The following is an 18858-nucleotide window of genomic DNA, read 5'->3' on the forward strand; positions in this document are numbered from 1 at the left end:
GGGGGGGGGAGAAACAGAAAGAGGGAGAGAGAGAGATCACACTACCAGAAGCTTCATAAAGAAACCTGCAAAGCAGAACCAAAGTGGATGAAAGTAAAAGGATACAATTTTTCCCTCCAGATGATTTTAGTGGGAGGAAGAAAGATTTGAAACTATTGAGTGCTTTTTCTGATAACCACCTGTGGCTCTCTCCAAAGACACACATGTAAAGTTGGGCAAGTTGTTTTCTGTCATGTCAGGAAAATATTTAGTAGCAGTCTTATAAAAGTAAGCACTCTAAGCTGTCCCAAGGAGCTGTGGATTTGCTGTGCAGCCTTGTTTCCTTCAACAGGTTCCTTTGCTGCTTTGTGTGATCCCCCAACAAAGGGCCTGTCCTTCTTCTAAGATGGGTTTACCATTCTCTCTGCATGAAGACTGTTCAGAAGTACACAAACCGACAAACCATCCAAGCTGCCTCTATCTTATGGTCCTGGTATATCCAGGGTACTAAACAGTGGCCTACAGGATGGGAAATTCATACTGACTGACTCCACAGGAGACTGGGAAAGCTTAATTGGCTGATAGCTATAAAGTCCTTTGAAGGAACAAGCACTGTTTAAAATTCTAAGTAGTAATCTTACAATTTGCTAATGGAAAGAAATATAACCCAGGCAATGTGTGCCTCCAATTTCAGAGTATGTTTCAACAGCAAAGCCCTTTACAATATTTAGATAAACTTCGGTGTATAGAAAGTGCAACAGCAAGCTAAAGAGCAGGGCTTCCCGCTATGGCATTTTAAAATGTGGTGGGTGAAATTTGTCACCCCTAAGCAAGTGTCTATAATAAAAATAAAATATCACTACTTATGTGGTACATGTTAAAAATTATCCACTCTCCCCAACTACACTCGATCAAAACCTCTTGTTTTTAAATTATGAAATTATTGAACTGTATTGAGCACACCCCTACTTATGAGTTCTGTAACCAAAGGCATATTATTGAACCTCTCTGAGTCATTCCCTCATGTATATAGACAAGGCTAATGGTAATACCTACATTGTCGGGCTGTCGTTAGAAATTTAAAATAATTTAATAAAATAAAGGCTGGTATTTATTAAACTCTAAATACATGTTTGCTGCCATCAGCAGCAGCAGCAGCAGCATCGGCTTGCAATCACGCCAGCACTCGTCAAAGAAAACAGTTCTAAAAAGGCTGTGTGCATCCATGGTCTGAAGATTTTCTTGTCTAAAAAGTCTCTTGGGCTAGTGACCAAATCCTTCATTAATTTCAAGAGCTCTGGGAACCCTCTGAAATTGAATGTGGAATGGTATAACTACTGGTCTGTGTACATTTTTTCTAGAAAACCTCACATCTTTCATCACATTAAGAGGTTAAGAATTGTTGCCATATGTAGTCATTAACTTAACTTTATCTCCTTTCCACTTCTAATGAAGAACTAGAGTCCTGTTTAGGGCACGTAACCAGGACAGGGATAGAAGAAGGAGACTATGCATCTCTAACTCTTGCTAATTAGGCTCCACCCTCTCCCAGCTTCTGGGGGCCTCCTCTCCCAAGAGTTGCAATTCTAGACCTACTTTCCATCTGCAGTCTCAACCTATCCTCCTCTAAGGACTAATCATGCCATATGGCAGGAGAGATTAAAGACTAGCTAGGTCAATGCTCTAAACTCAACACCAAGTCACCTTTGAGGCACGGTGCTGTCATGGAAAGATCACGACCTCTGAAATAGGAAGGTCTGTGTTTGATTTGGTTTGACCACTTACTGGATGTATGACCATGGAAATGGTTACTTAATCATGTCTTTTGTCACCTATAAAATAAATACAATAAGATTTACATTGTGAGTCTATGAGAGAGAAATGTGATAATACAGAGAATATTTTTAAAATGGGAGCACATATCAGGCAACAGTAGATGCTCAGCAATGTTCTTTTCATACCTGGGCTTCAACCTGGCACCGCTGGTCACCTTCCGGGGACCCAAATCCCTCCAGGAATAAACTCTGGCCCTTGTTGGCTTCTTTGTTCTTCCTCCCACCTACACACTAGAACCCATCCAAAGACATAGGTCTGACTACCTTGGAAACCTTTTCTGATGCTTACTACTTGTCCAACATTCATTTTTCTGTACCATGTGTGTAGATACTGAATTCCCACCTTAGAATTCTACCCACCTCTTGGGCCACCCTGTTACAATGTGTGACTGACTATCCTACTCCCACTTCCCAAGTTAACCACTTATTTGAATGGCTGCCCGTCAACATACTCCTTAAATACCATGTTAGGTCTGTCAAATCCAACCCACAGACAAGCCGTATCCTCAATCCTTTTCTGCCCTCTACCACAGTGCTAACTGGTTCATTGTTCTTGTTCAGCATGCAGGGACCTTTGATTTAATGGGCCTCTCCCATTTTTCACATATCATGAAAGTTATCAAATTTAGGTTAATTAAGTTTAAGAAGTCTATAGTTATTCGAGTGAAAACTTGTAGGCAGTACAATGGATAATAATGGAACGATCATTTTTGAGCTCTTATAGATGCCAGGCATAGTCTTAAGAGTTTACATATATTTTTTCGTGTGATTTTCATAACAATCCTACATACAAGATTATGATCATTATCTCTACTTTATAGGTGAGGAAACTGAGACTTAGGGAAGTTAAGCAAATGGCCAAAAGTTATGCAGGTAGTAAGTAGCAGACATAGAATTGAGAAGAGAGCTCCCATTCTAAGTAAGCATGAAAAATTTCAGGGTGCCAATTTTTAGCTAAGGAAAACGTATTCGTGTGTGTGTGTGTGTGCGCACAGGCGTGCACGTGTGTGGGCAAATGAATAGATATTCATCCAGTTATGAGTTCTGTAACCTAAGGCATGTTATTGAACCTGAGTCATCCCCTCATCTATATAGACAAGGTTAATGGTAATACCTACATTGTAGGGCTGTCATTAGAAATTAAAAATAATTTAATAAAATAAAGGCTGAAGAAGTGACCATATTATGAACATAAATTGTTGACTTTATAACTTTACAGTGATAAATAACCTCAGGTTATCAGGAACCTAAACTTAAACCACCTGAGATGTTATCACTGTTCCTTTAGTAAGAAAGGGATCTTTCAACCCTGAGACAGATAAGAGTGTATGGTCACTGAAATCCATTATATTCATACTTTTTGATTGAGTTTAGGTAATGGAACAATCTGAGTATTTTGTATCAAGTATTTGTGATGTTTAAGAGAATTTATCGTATTTAAGAATCTGACAGATTGTCCCTGCAATTAGATTATTGACTTCTAATTTTAGGTTAAAAAGTTTAACAGAATTTCATGTTTTTAAGTAGTACTGAGATGTTTAAGATAACTGAAGTTATTCTTTGTGAGTCTAGTATATTTGATTCAAAACATGGCTTCAAAGCTTAGAAAGGTTTTGCTTGTTAAGGTTGTGAGCTTGTACTGCCAAGTATTTGAAGTGTTTACAAAGAAAGTAAAATTGTTAAATGTGTAAAGTAATTTTAAAATATTGATGAATACATTTAACAAGTAAATACAGAAGTGTATTTAAGTAGATGTTATTCATTTATGGCATTCATAAATTCATAAATTGCACAAGATAATCTGAGTTGCTCTAAATGCTTTTCAAACTTAAGTTTAGGGCAGCAGCATCAGCAAGATGGCTCACTAGAAACCCTAGCACTCATTCCTTCCACAGAGACAGCCAAAACAATGAATAAACAACTATATTTTAATGTACATAACTGAAGGAGAGTGCCAGAGTACATCAAAGGAGTAACAGAAACCCTGGTGAGCACAGAAACTCAGGACGGCCACAAAGAGAATGGAAGGACACATCACAACTCTACCACCCTACCCACAGCTGAGATGATCCAGAAACCCAGAGCAAACTTTCCCTGTGGAAAAAAGGTAAGCAAGAGGATCCCAGTAGCCTCCGCCAACACCTTGGACACCTACAATTCTCACTACTAGAGTCCCCTGTAGTCTTCACTGGCACTAAGTCCAGCTGAGGGAGCTGCCTAGAGGCCACACAGCTGCACTCACCTCAGACAAGGAACTAACACTGTGCTCTATTCCCTGTAGCCCACATGGCAACTGTGCTATATCATCTTAGAACTGGAATTACTGCTGGAGTGTGATTTTCTCTTGAGGGTGAGCAGCCTTGATGCCCCTGCCTCCGTAAGGCTAATCTGCCTCCAAACCACCCCTACCTGGTGGCCACAGGCAAGATGCCAGCAACTGTTAATGCCTTTCCCCATGGAGCCAAACAGTGAAAACTGCTCTCCCTATCCCTTCACCTGCCCTCTTGTGCTAGAGCTGAAGCGATACATTCCCTCCCGGGGAAACAGTGCTTTGGCAGAACAGCTCCATCTGCTTCTCTCAGCTGCAACTATACACTGCTTCTAGGGGTCTGAGCTGAAATGGCACAGTATCTCCCAAGGAAATAGTGCTTTGGTAGAACCCTGTATCCCAGGTAAACACTGCCTGGGTCACACAGAACAGTCATGCCTGAGCTGAAGTGTCACATTGCCCCTTGGGGAATCATCGCCTTGGTCAAGTTAAACAACTGTGCATCCCAGGGCTAAGATGATGTAGTATCTCATGTCCCAAGGAAACAGAGTAGAACATGACCTAAGACAGTCCACCCTACTAGACAATCGAGTACCCTGCTTTCCTGAAGCTGGACTAGTCCACTAGAGTCTGAACTGCTAAGACATGCTGTTCCCTGGGGATTGGACTCATCACTGTGCTACTCCCTGCCCTCCGGGGCCCAAACAATAGCCATGCTCAGCCATTCTGAGGTACTTGCTGCCACTGCGCCTGGCCATATGGAGTCTGGGATACAGCTGTGCCCCACTATTCCAAGGTCTAAATTTACCACTACACAGTGCTTCATTCTCAGGGACCCAAGCTGTCACTGAACCCTATTGGCTTAGGCTCCCAAATTATAACTGTACCATGCATGCTGTGCTCAAACCCCTAAAACTCTCCTCCGTTCCCAGAGTTGAGCCAGGGTTGTATCCTCTTCCACAGGGGTAGAATCACAGCTACAACATGATCCACTGAACTAAAGCTGGTAGGGGGTGTCTAAGAGTCATAGACTCTGGCTCTGTGGGAAACCTACATTTGACCTAGCTACAGAGAGTGAACCTGTACCCCAAGACCCAAGAGACACAATAGGTTTGTGAAACTCTAGATATTAGGACCCTGACTCCATAGCCACTTCAAGTACCAGCTCCTGGAACTCAAAGCAATGGAACTGCTTGTAGGCCATATAAGAGGAATCCTCTTGGTTAATTATCCCCATTATGAGGAAAATGAGAATAGGAGGACCCCAAAAGCTCTTGCCACTGAGGACATTAACAACCTATGCTGCCATTGCCACTACCATACACTTCTACAGCCTAAGTCATTCAGGCATCCACAGTTACTGTTGACACCAAATGCAGCTAAAGAAACTGCATAGATACTATACCACTGAACCTACCTGGAAACAAAGTCACCACACCTTTCCTAATTAGCACACTAAGATCCAACTACAGGTGAAAGTCTTTCTCTGCAAAAGCCACTCTAGAAAGTCTGGAAGAGGCAATTTTTCCACCAAATGCATAGACATTGCTGTAGAAACACAATAAATATGAAAAAGCAAAGAAATATGTCAATGCCAAAGGAACAAAATAACTCCCTAGTAACAGACCCTAATGACAAGGAAATCAATGAATTGCCAGAAAAGGAATTCAAACTAGTGCTCTTAAGAAACTCAACAAGATACAAGAAAATATAGATAGACAATTCAGCAGAACCAGAAAAAGAATGTATTATATAAATGAGAAATTCAACAAAGAGATAGATATTATAAAAAAGATAATTCAATTAGTAAAATAAAAGATACAATAGAGAGCTTCAAGAACAGACTTAAGTACAGAAAATAATCTCTGAATCTAAAAATAGGTTATTTAAAATTACTTACCTAGAGAGAAAAAAAGAAATAAGAAAGGAAAAGAGTTTTTAAAAAAGACTACAAGACTTATAGGACACCATTAAGTGAACACATTTTTGTATTATGGCAGTTCCAGGAGGAAACGATGTGTAAAAAAAATGTAAAACCTAATTTAATTATCTAATAGCTGAAAATTTCACAAGTCCGGATAGAGATGTGTATATACAGATCCAGGAAACTCAAAGGTTCCCAAATAGATTCAAGGCCTGATGCACGTTATAGTTCAATTGTCAAAGTCAAAGACAAAGCAAGAATTCTATTTTTTTTTTTTTTTTTTTGAGATGGAGTCTCACTCTGTCACCTAGGCTGGAGTGCAGTGGCTGGATCTCAGCTCACTGCAAGCTCCGCCTCCCGGGTATATGCCATTCTCCTGCCTCAGCCTCCTGAGTAGCTAGGACTACAGGTGCCCGCCATCTCGCCCGGCTAGTTTTTTGTATTTTTTAGTAGAGACGGGGTTTCACTGTGTTAGCCAAGATGGTCTCGATCTCCTGACCTCGTGATCCGCCCGTCTTGGCCTCCCAAAGTGCTGGGATTACAGGCTTGAGCCACCGCGTCTGGCAAGAATTCTAAAAACAACAAGAGAAATGTGTCATAGTGCATTTAAGGGAATTCCCATTAGACTAACAGAAGACTTCTCAGCAGAACCTTATAGACCAGGAAAGAACAGAAAGCTACATTCAAAGTACTGAAGGAAAAAAAATTGTCAGTCAAGGATACTATATCCAGCAAATATATCTTTAGAAATGAGGAAGAAATAAAATTTTTATCAGAGAAGCAAAAACAGGGAATTCATCACTACTAGACCAGTTTTACAAGAAATTCTAAAGGGAGTCCTGCATCTGGAAGCAAAAAATGATTGTTACTACTATGAAAACACACAAGGTAGAAAACTCACTGGTAGAGTCTGAGGGTGGTGGCTCATGCCTATAATCCCAGCACTTTGGGAGTCCAAGGCAGGCAGATCACCTGAGGTCGGGAGTTCAAGACCAGCCTGACCAACATGGAGAAATCCTGTCTCTACTAAACATACAAAATTAGCTGGGTGTGGTGGTGCATGCCTGTAATCCCAGCTACTCGGGAGGCTAAGGCAGAAGAATCACTTGTACCCAGGAGGTGGAGGTTGCGGTGAGCTGAGATTGCATCATTGCACTCCAGCCTGGGCAACAAGAGCAAAACTCATCTCAAAAACAAACAATAACAACAACAACAACAAAACTCACTGGTAGAGCAGATACAGAGAAAAAAAAGAGAAAAGAAGCAAAACTTACCACTACAGAAAATCACTAAACTACAATGATAAATAATACGAGAAGAAAAGAACATAGGATATACAAAATAACCAGAAAATAGTTAACAAAACGACAGAAACAAGTCGTGACTTATCGATAATAGTTAACAAAATGACAAAAGAAAATCATGACTTACCAATAATAACCTTGAATGTTAACAGAATAAATTCACCACTTAAAGACATAGATGGACTTAATTGATTTAAAACGAAACAAAACAAAACAAAAACATCATCCAACTATATGCTTTCTATAAGAAATTCACTTCACTGCTAAGGATACATGTAGACTAAGAGTGAAGGAATAGAAAAGATATTCTATGCAAATAAAAATGAAAAGTGAGCCGGAGTAGCTTTACTTATATCAGATAAAACAGACTTTAAGTGAAAAAACTGTAAAAAGAGACAAAGAGGATCATCATATAATGATAAAGGAATCAATTCAGCAAGGAGCTACAACAGTTATATACACATCCAACACTGGAACACATTGATATATAAATCAAATAGTATTCAATCTAAAGGGAGAGACAGACCCCAATGCCATAATAGATAGACCCCAATGCCTGGATAGGCCATCTAGACAGAAAATCAACAATGAAACATTGAATTTATACTGCATTTTAGCTCAAATGGGCCTAACAGACATTTACAGAACATTTTACCTGACAGTGGCAGAATATGTATTATTTTCATCAGCCCATGGAACATCCTCAAGGACAGATCACAAAGGCCACAAAATAAGTTTAAACAAATTTAAAAGAAATGAAATCATATCAAGTATCTTTTCTGAACACAATGGAATAAAACTAGAAATCAATAACAAGAGGGACTTTTGGAAGCTGTATAAATACAACATGCTCCTGTATGACCAAAGAATCAATTAAAAAATTAAGAAAAAAATTTAAAAATTCATGAAAATGGAAGCACAGCATATCAAAAGCTATGAGATACAGCAAAAACAGCACTAAAAGTTTATAACAACAAACACTTACATCAAAAGAGTAGAAAGATTTTAAATAAATAATATAACAGTGCAAGAACAAAAATGAAAACAAGAACAAACCAAACCCCAAATTAGTACAAGGAAAGAAATAATAAAGATCAGAGGAGAAATAAATGAAATTGAGACTAAAACTTACAAAAGATAAATTTTTAAAACTTTTTTTGAAAAGATAACAAAATTAACGAACCATGAGCTAAATTAACCAAGAAAAATAGTCCCAAATAAAATTAGAAACAAAAAGAGAGACCTTACAACCCAGATATACAAAAGATCATTAGAGACTGTGCAAACAACTAAATGCCCACAAATTGGAAAACCAAATAGAAACAAATTCCTAGACACATACAACAACCTAACAAGATTGCACCTAGAAGACATAGAAAACCTAAACACACCAATTACAAGCAACAAGTTGAATCAATAATTTAAAAAATGTTCTATCAAAGAAAAGCCCAGGACCTGATAGCTTCACTACTAAATTCTACCAAACATTTAAAGAAGAACTAAAACTAGGAGGAAAACTTTAGGGAAATGCTTCTGGGCATTGGTCTGGGCAAAGATTTTTTGGATAACACCTCAAATGTAAAGGCAACAAAGGTTAAAATAGACACATGGGATTATATAAAAGCATCTGTATAGCAAAGGAGACCATCAACAGAATGAAGAGACAGCCCACGGAATGGGAGAAGATATTTGCAAACTATCCATTTGACAAGGGATTAATAACCAGAATATATAAGGAACTCAACTCAACAGCAAAAGTACTAATAATCCAGTTTAAAACTGGGCAAAAGACCTGAGTAGACATTTCTCAAAAGGAGACATACAAATGGACAAAAGGCATATGAAAAAATGCTCAACATCAGTAATCCTCAGGGCAATGCAAATCAAAACCACAATGAGATACCATCTCACCACAATTATAATGGCCACTATGAAAAAGACAAACAATAACAGATGCTGTAGAGGATGCAGTAAAAGAGGAATGCTAGTATACTGCTAGTGGGAATATAAATTAGTACAGCCATTACGGAAAACAGTATGGAGGTTCTTCAAAAAAACTAAAAACAGATCTACAGTGTGACCCAGCAATCCCACTGCTGAGTATATATCCGAAAGAAAGGAAATCAGGATATTGAAGAGATACCTGCATACCCATGTTTACTGCAGCACTATTCATAATAGCCAAGATATGGAATCAACCTAAGTGTCCATCACCTATGGATGAAAAGATAAAGGAAATGTGGTATATACACACAATGAAATACTATTCAGCTTATTTTATACAATTAAACCTAAAATGTATTTTAAAAAATAATGAAACCCTATTTGCAGCAACATGGAACTGGAGGTCATTATTTTTATGTGAAATAAGGTAAGCACACAATGACAAATATTGGCTGGGCTCAGTGGCTCACATCTGGAATCCCAGCACTTTGGGAGGCTGAGGAAGGATTATTTGAGCCCAGGAGTTTGAGACCAGCCTGGGTAATATGGCGAGATCCTATCTCTATGAACAAATTAACTGGATGTGGTACTACATGCCTGTGGTCCTAGCTACTTGGAAAACCAAAGTGGGAGGATTGCTTGAGCCCAGAAGAGGCTGCAGAGAGCCATGTCTGCGCCATTTTAACTTTACTCCAGCCTAGGTGACAGACCGAGTCCCTTTCTCAAAAAAAAAAAAAAAAAAAAAGGAAGAAAACAATAAGAAATGAAAGATGAATATTACATTCTCTCACTCCTATATGGAAGTTTAAAAGTGTGGATCTCATGGAGGTAGAAAGTTGATGGGTGCTACTAGAGCCTGGAAAGGGTGGCAAGAGGGGTGAAGAGAGGTTGGTTAATAGATATAAAAAGACAGCTAGATAGAAGGAAGAAGTTCTAGTGCTTGATAGCCCAGCAGGCTGATTACAGTTAACAATAATTTGTTATATATTTCAAAATAGCTGGAAGAGAGAATTTGAAATGTTCCTAACACAAAGAAATGATAAATGTTCAAGGTGCTGGATATCCTAATTACCTTGATTTGATCATTGCACATTGTACGCATGTAGTAAAGTATCACATGAGCCTATAAATATGTATAATTATTATGTATCAATAATAAAAACATTAAGTTTAAAAATATATCTGTAATAAATTACTTTTATTAAAAGTCCAAATTATAGTAAATAAACCCTTCTGCATACAAAAGTGATCTATTAGCCACAGAAAATCTTAGAGTTTTATGACAGACTTATGAGCAATAATAAGTATTTTAAAATATAAATCAGATCATGTCATGCCTTGGCTTAAAACACTTAATTTTTTACCAGTTACCCTTATGAGAAATTCCAGTCTCCCAGCCAAGGTCTATGAAACCCTTCAAAGTTGACTCTTGCCCACTTCTACCTCCTCACCAATTATCAACCTCCCCACCCCAGTCACTTTGGCCTTTTTTCCTCTCTCTGATATATCACAAGTTTATTATGGCAAACAAGTCTTTTATATTTGTTATTTTCTCTACCTGGAATACTTTTCCCAAAATACTTTGCATGGTGGGCTCTTGCTTGACATTTAACTCTCAGCTCAAATACGGCCTCCTCCAGACGCCTCCCCTAATTGTCCTTTACACCAATAACCTCTGACACGTTTATATGTTTTACAGTCTTAGGAATATTCTAAATGCCTGACTTACCATGTTCATTTATTGGCTCCCATATTTATTTCCCCTCTCTCCCAAATAAAATAAAAGCTCAATGAGAGCAACGGCTTATTTGTCTTTCCTAAACCATTGCTTGGCACATATTAAGTGCTCAATAAATATCTGTTGCAGAAATGAATAAACTTAAACAAATAAAACCCATCTTTGCCTTAATACTAAGTTATTTTTAAATCATATCCTTATGTTACATTGAATCCGTAAGACTCAATTATCTGGGGTTTATTTGACAAATTTGATTATCTTATTTGGGGGTTAATACCATGAATTGCTAAAAATAGGCCAATTGCCAAGCAGAGCACACAAGCAAATATGATCCCTCCCCAGGATGCTTGCCATCCAAATTATAAGCATTGAAAAATCTTGGCAAGACGCCTATGCTAATAAGAAAGTGATCCAATATTCATGAGAAGAACTTGAAAACCATTATTTTGCCTGCAATCTTCTTGGCTTTTCCATAATTAATATGTCATTATCATCAGAAGGCTAAGAGATCAAGAGTTGTAAAAGCACCCTTTCATGTAGTACTCATAGGGACAATGGTATTTAGCAAGTATCACATTGACTTCTGGTAAGAGAATAATCCAGAATCTGCAGTTAATAAATGCTAGAAACTACTATTTGGAAAAAAGAGAGGGGCAGTTGGCATCAAGACAGAAAGGTAGGGTGTTAAAGCTGATCTAGAGGTAGAAAAAAACACATTCTAGAGATGCCTGAGAAGAAACAAATTCCAAGTACTCACTGTCATGAAAAACAGCATGATGGGGTCCTACCTTCTGTCCCTGTTGTTCCTTTTTAAATAGGTCTTCCTGGTTAGGTCAAGAAGAAACTATTCTTGAATGCCAGTTAATACATTCCTTCATTTACTCAACATTCTATCCCTACACCAAATTAGCTCACTAGAAAAGCTACCTAGACTATCTACTACCTGCTATCTAGGTCATAATACATTAGCAACCTGTACAAACGTCTTTTCAGAGTTCCAGTTTATAGCATGCCTTGGTTTGTTATCCAGAGTGAATCTAGGAAACAATTAGATCTATAATCGTACAGCAAATTTCATTTGACTATATTTGCAAACGTTATCAACTACGTTATTTTTTTACCATCATATGTATAATGATTGATAGAAAAAGTTTTCTTATAGTTAGGAAAATCTGTCTCTCCTGACAAAGTGGTATTCTTCCTTTTGCAGCTAATGGCAGTTATGTAACTTGCTTCTCTTAGATGGCCTTGGCCATCTAAGAAGCTCACAGCAGAACTAACTTTTGTTTAGGTTGTCTAGAATGACTTCTTCTGACCCCTATTTTTCCCTGCTTAACCTTGTTGTTCAGTTCTGTTTAGACTTTTGTTTTGTTTTGTGTTTTACATATACGTCTTTCCTTATTATTTGGTTAAAATACACTTTTAAAGTGTATAAGATAAAAATAGTAAGGCCGGACACGGTGGCTCATGCGTATAATCCCAGCACTTTGGGAGGCTGAGGCAGTCAGATCATCTGAGGTCAGGAGTTTGAGACCAGCCCGGCCAAAATGGTGAAACCCCATCTCTACTAAAAAAATACAAAAATTAGCTGGGCATGGTGGCACACACCTGTAATCCCGGCTACTCAAGAGGCTGAGGCAGGAGAATCGCTTGATCCTAGGAGGTGGAGGTTGCAGTGAGCCGAGGTCATGCCACTGCACTCCAGCCTGGGCAACAAGAGTGAAACTCCGTACACCCCACTCTTAAAAAAATAAAATAAAATAAAACAAAAAGCGGTAAATAATTTTGAAATTTTAAGCTCCCTTTTACAAAAAAAGCGTTCTGGGTTCTGGCCAGAATATAGTAAATGGCAAGAAATCAGTCACAGCTGAGGTAGTGCCAGGACCTTGGTGTGAGGGACAGGAGGAGACAAGCAAAGACTATTTAAAAACAAGGAATTTTAGCCTCTCTGTAAGTACTTTTTTCTATGAAAACATAAAAGGAAACTTCCCTTACAAAGGTTGATCGATAAACATGAATGTCTATGGAAAACAATGGGATATCTGAGCTAAAAGGAATCTTAGTGAACTCTGATCCAATCTCCTTGATTTGAGCATAGGGAAAAGTGTGATTCAAAATTAAATGATATTTCCAAAGAAACAAGTTGGTAACTAAGTCCGGCTTGAAATCTGGGGCTCCTGCTTCCCAGGTTATGAGCTTTCTAACACTTCAGGAACTGTGAACACTGGAGGGAAGGTTGTAATCTGACTTTTACCTCCTGAGGACATGTGGATATGCTCTTCAGGGTCCAGGGACATTTGGATTGCACATTAACAGTTAAAATATGCTAAAGCACCGTATTTTCTCCAACTCTATTTAATGCCTAAGTTTTATTGTCTGTTCAGTTTTAGTCAACTACATTTCCTGAATGTTTCAAAAGGAAGCAAGGTGGTGAGGATACAAGGGAAAACTGCTACACATTCAACATAGGAATACAAAGATTTTAGTAGAATTCTACACATCAAATTCAAATTCAAATTTCTTCTGGGGTCAGCATCAGTATCTCCCACTTCCTCCTGACACATCCTGAGCTGAACATCCCTTTTAAATTTTCTTTTTAAGAAAAAATATATATACAGGTTTATAGATCTCTTTTAAATGATAACTTTAGAATAACATGTCAAATTATTTCTATTTCTTGACTTATTCTAGGGAAAAAAACACAGACATAAAATATTCATATAAATGAAAAGTTTCACAGCTGGCAACCAACTAGTTGATATATATTTAAACATAAGATATTACTTCATTACATTCAATAGGCATAATATCCATATAAGAAGAACAATGGTTTTGTTTGGAACATATAGAAGTGATAGTTCTGTAACATTTATTTATTTAACTTTTTATTTTGAGATAATTATAGATTCACATGCAGTGGTAAGAAATGATACAGAGAGATCTTGTATATCCATCACCCAGTTTCTCCCAGTGGTAAATCAAGATATTGACATTGATACAATCCACCTTAGATTTCACCATGTTAGATATAAGTTCTAAATTTCTCTTCAAGGAATAAACATGTCAGTATGTTCAATTCTTTGCCTTCTACTTTTACACTTAACTTCCTCATAAAGCAACCTTTTTCAATTACCTACTCCACCCTGACTCATTCCGATTACCTATGCCACCCTGACTCATTCAGATCACCTACTCCACCAACTCATTTCTATCACCTGCTCCACCCTGACTCATTCCAATCACCTGCTCCACCCTGACTCATTCCAATCACCTGCTCCACCCTGACTCATTCCAATCACCTGCTCCACTCTGATTCATTCAGATTACCTGCTACCTGCTCTGCCCTGACTCATTCTCCACCCTGCATAACCATTTTTTTCCTGCCAAAGCACTCACCCTGTCACTCTCTTTAAATTAGCCAATCCAAATTAGTTTAGCCTGTGCGGTCTAACCCTAGCCAATAGGGGAACGACACAGCAGCAGGGGCCATGTGCGTCAGGGATAAGAACTCCTTTCCCTCCCTTGTCCAAGTGTGTGCTCACCGTTGGTCCATCTGTAAGGGCACACCCTTCCATATAAGTAACTTGCCTTGCTGAGAATTAAAAGAAAATTTTATATTCGAGTGCTATTTCTTTTGCAGCACTGAAACTTTTATATAACAACCACTTTGACACTCATTTGTATAAAGATCAATTTTTAATAGCTACAATCTATAGACCACTTCTATATGCCAGACCAACTGCTCACTGATAAACAAATATTCTTCTAGTTCATTCCTACAAAAAACAATTTACCAGTGGAGGCAATAGTGAGGACTGTACCTCTGTTTAATTCTGAAGTCTAACCTTTCATGCTACAATGTAGTATATGCTACAGTGTAGTACACTATAGCTGTATGGGTGGTTCATTTTAAAAATTGTATATGCAGCCATTCCTCAATAGGCTCAAAATAAATATTGAAAGAAATAGGTAAGTAAATCAAAAGAGTAAATCAAAGCCAGGAATCAAAAGAAGAGGCAAATTGGGTTAATACGATTCAATCTACTTCGGGGCTTCTTGGTAGACAGGACAAAAAGGTAAACAGAATAAGATATGCAATCCTTTTTGTCAAAAGGGGAAACTCATATTGATTCTTTAAGATATAGACGTTTAAAAATATGTCTATGTCTGTGCACATGCCCTTATGCTAGCTCCAGCTCAGTTTTTAAAAATAATATTTTCAGTCAGAGTTTATGAGCATCCAAATAAAACTCTGCCAAGGCATGCTTACTACATAAGTAAAACTATTTTTAATAATGTACTCTCCTATTGAATATGGGTTGGTTTTCTGACTTGCTATGGCCCATTGAGTGCACAGATGTCACAGTGTTCTACTTCCAGGTACAGTCCTTAGCAAGGCTGGCAGCTTCTACTTTGAAACTTTCCAAAAAAATTAGCTTCCATCATGGGAAAAAAAAAAAAAAAAGCCCAATCCAGAATACTACATGATAAACACTTGTGAAGAGACTGAGGTCATGTGAACAGCACCAATGCACCAGACACGAGTGAATCCTTCTTTGATCTTCCAGAGCAGCATAGCCGAAAGCTGAATGCAGCCTAGTGATTGACCCAGCCTACACCAAATGGAGCGGAACAACTACCCAGCCAAGCCATGCCCCAATTCCTGACCTAGAGAACCTTGAAAAATAATGAATCACTGTTGGTTTAAGCAACAAAGTTTCAAGGTGGCCTATTTCACAGCAATCAATAACTGAAACAATAACCCAAACTGATAACCTGAAAATTCATTTTGTAAACGTGCATCTAAACTTGGTACAATAATTAAACATTTTCTGTGCCAACAGTCCCTCTTATATGACTAGAATGTGTGGAATGCCTAGGAGCAGCTTTTCCAAATGAATTCATCAATAAACATAAAACATAAAATGAACTGCTCTAGTTTTCCCAGAGACTCTGCCTAGGACAGACTGCCCTACGACAGATGATTAAGTTAGTTTGGGTCCAATTCATGACTACATAACACGAAGTTAGTTATGTCTTAGGCTATGTCCCTTCAGGCAACTTGGAGCCTCCCAGGGTTAAAGAAGCTCTGCCAAAACTCAAAATCAATAGGGCCATTTAAATGATGACATCCCCAGTGGGTAAAGATATTTGACTCCACACATCAATGGCAGGAGCTACAGTCATGGGCATTCATCAATAGGTTGAAGATCTCATGAAAGCTTTTTAATTTCTGCTTAGTGATATTAGGATTTAATTGATGCAAAGACACTGCCTGCCACTATACAATGATGTTGTGGCAGTCAGTAGAGAATGTCTTACACACAGGCCTAAAAGACCTTCTAGAAAGGCCAGGGCAGTTCTGCTGGCTGCATTTCCTGACTTGACAGGCTACTGTTACTTTGTAGTAGCTCTCTCTGTGTTGTTCTACCTTCCCATCATCCATGCACCCATCTTCTTTCACCAGCAACCCAATTTTCTGAAAAACAAACTCCATCTTTATTCTTAGTCCATGTTGCTCAGGAGAGTTTGATTCCACCCACAGCTTCAGGGACGGGCAACCACCCAGATCAGGTTGATCACCCTGGACATATAACCCAAGACAGTGCCAATGAGATCAAAACTTTGAACTCTCACCAGTCCCACTGGAAATATGAAACTCTATTGTTTCCCACTGGGTTGCTAAACTGGTAGAATGGAATGGGTATATATAACTAAAGCCTTTTGGCCATTCCAGGGAGATAGACCCCAACAACAAACAATGCATAGATCACTTGATCTTCTGGATCCAGCAGTTCTAGAAGTCATATGTGTCTATATTTTTTCAGTATATAAGTCAATAAAATATCCTTTTCATCTAGGCTGTTTTGAGTTGTATTTCCTATCTCTTGCAATCATTCTCAGAAACTGCAAAAAGATGGGCTGCTGCACAACTATGGGTTGATGGAATGCCATTTATTTTCTGGGACAGTGCAATTTATTACAATTTATTACACTCCCTTTCTGAGCCTTAGATCAGAAAGTACCCAGGCGTTAAGACAACAGCACTTCAAAAAACAATATCATACTTGATCTTCATAAAGTTAAGTGAGCAAATAAGGAAACTAAGACATTAATGAGACATGTGGCTCAAAAGTCATCCATCAAATCAAATATAGCACCAAGATTGGAAACCAAGTCTTCATGGAATGCGAGGCTTCTGTAGCTTGAATCAATGGACCTTAAAGGTCATTTGGTTTTATGGCTACCAAATGTCAGTCCATGGATTGGGATCTGTTGCTAGAGTATGTTCAAATCATCAATAGTCTGCACAGTAATGAGAAAAAAAAAAAGAAATTTTGATAGGTCTTAATGGAGCAATTTCATTTCACTTTTAAATCCTGAAATTTCCACCTTCCAGGTTTGTTTGGTTTTTCTTTTGGTGTTAACATATCCTCTTATTTGAAATGATAGCAATAGTAGATGTAAATCATCTTTTTTGGCAAAATAAAAAGTAAGCAAGCCCACAGCTTGGAACTCACCGCCATTGCTTCCAATACTCTCAGCTTTAACACTGACAGCCACCCTTGCTCTCTTTCTCACTGACACCCACCAACTCACCCAGCCCTCTCCCACCACCCACCCTTTCTCAGGTCACCTCTGTGTTCTCCACCCTTGGAGCTTTACCTCTGGGTAATTCCCTTGTCTTTTGTAGTATATATTAGAGTGGCCTCTCTGGCTTCCTCAGGTCTATAACTCCTCCTATTACTCTGCTCAGCACCTTCTTAGGACAGAAGCAGCTATCCTTTCTCGGAGAAGGTGGGAAAAGGGCAAATTATGAGTACTTATAAATAAACTTTGTTGGTCTCAAACAAGTAAATTTATAAACACTGATACTAACATTACTGAAAGCATAAAAGCATTAGAAAGACACTAAATGCCTTACAACAGAATGACAATTAAATTCTGCCATCTAAGAGAATAGAATGTAGTCATTAAAGTTATTATTATAAATACTTTGTAATAATATGAGTAAATGCCTATGATATAAGGTTAAGTGAAAAGATACGTAACTACAAAAATACGACTATGTGAAAATATCCACGCATGGGAGGGCGGAGCAAGATGGCCGATCAGGAAAAGCTCCAGTCTCCAACTCCCAGCGCGAGCGACACAGAAGACTGGTGATTTCTGCATTTTCAACTGAGGTACTGGGGTCATCTCACTGGGGAGTGCCAGACAATTGGTGCTGCTCAGCTGCTGCAGCCCGACCAGCGAGAGCTGAAGCAAGGCGAGGCATTGCCTCACCTGGGAAGTGCAAGGGGAAGGGAATCCCTTTTCCTAGCCAGGGGAACTGAGACACACAACACCTGGAAAATCGGGTAATTCCCACCCCAATACTGTGCTTTAAGCAAACAGGCACACCAGGAGATTATACCCACACCTGGTCGGGAGGGTCCCATGGCCACGGGGCCTCCCTCAGTGCTAGCACAGCAGTCTGTGATCTAACCAAAACGGCAGCAGCGAGGCTGAGGGAGGGGCGCCCGCCATTGCTGAAGTGTAAGTAGGTAAACAAAGCCGCTGGGAAGCTCGAACTGGGTGGAGCTCACAGCAGCTCAAGGAAACCTGCCTGTCTCTGTAGACTCCACCTCTGGGGACAGGGCACAGCTAAACAACAAAAGGGGAAGCAGCAGAGGCCTGTGCAGACGCGAACGACTCTGACAGCTTTGAAGAGAGCAGTGGATCTCCCAACACGGAGGTTGAGATCTGAGAACGGACAGACTGCCTGCTCAAGTGGGTCTCTGACCCCTGAGTAGCCTAACTGGGAGACATCCCCCACTAGGGGCAGTCTGACACCCCACACCTCACAGGGTGGAGTACACCCC

The sequence above is a fragment of the Rhinopithecus bieti genome, unplaced genomic scaffold, assembly GCF_001698545.2.
Source record: "Rhinopithecus bieti isolate Rb0 unplaced genomic scaffold, ASM169854v2 scaffold_21649, whole genome shotgun sequence".
In the NCBI taxonomy this organism is placed as follows: Eukaryota; Metazoa; Chordata; class Mammalia; order Primates; family Cercopithecidae; genus Rhinopithecus; species Rhinopithecus bieti.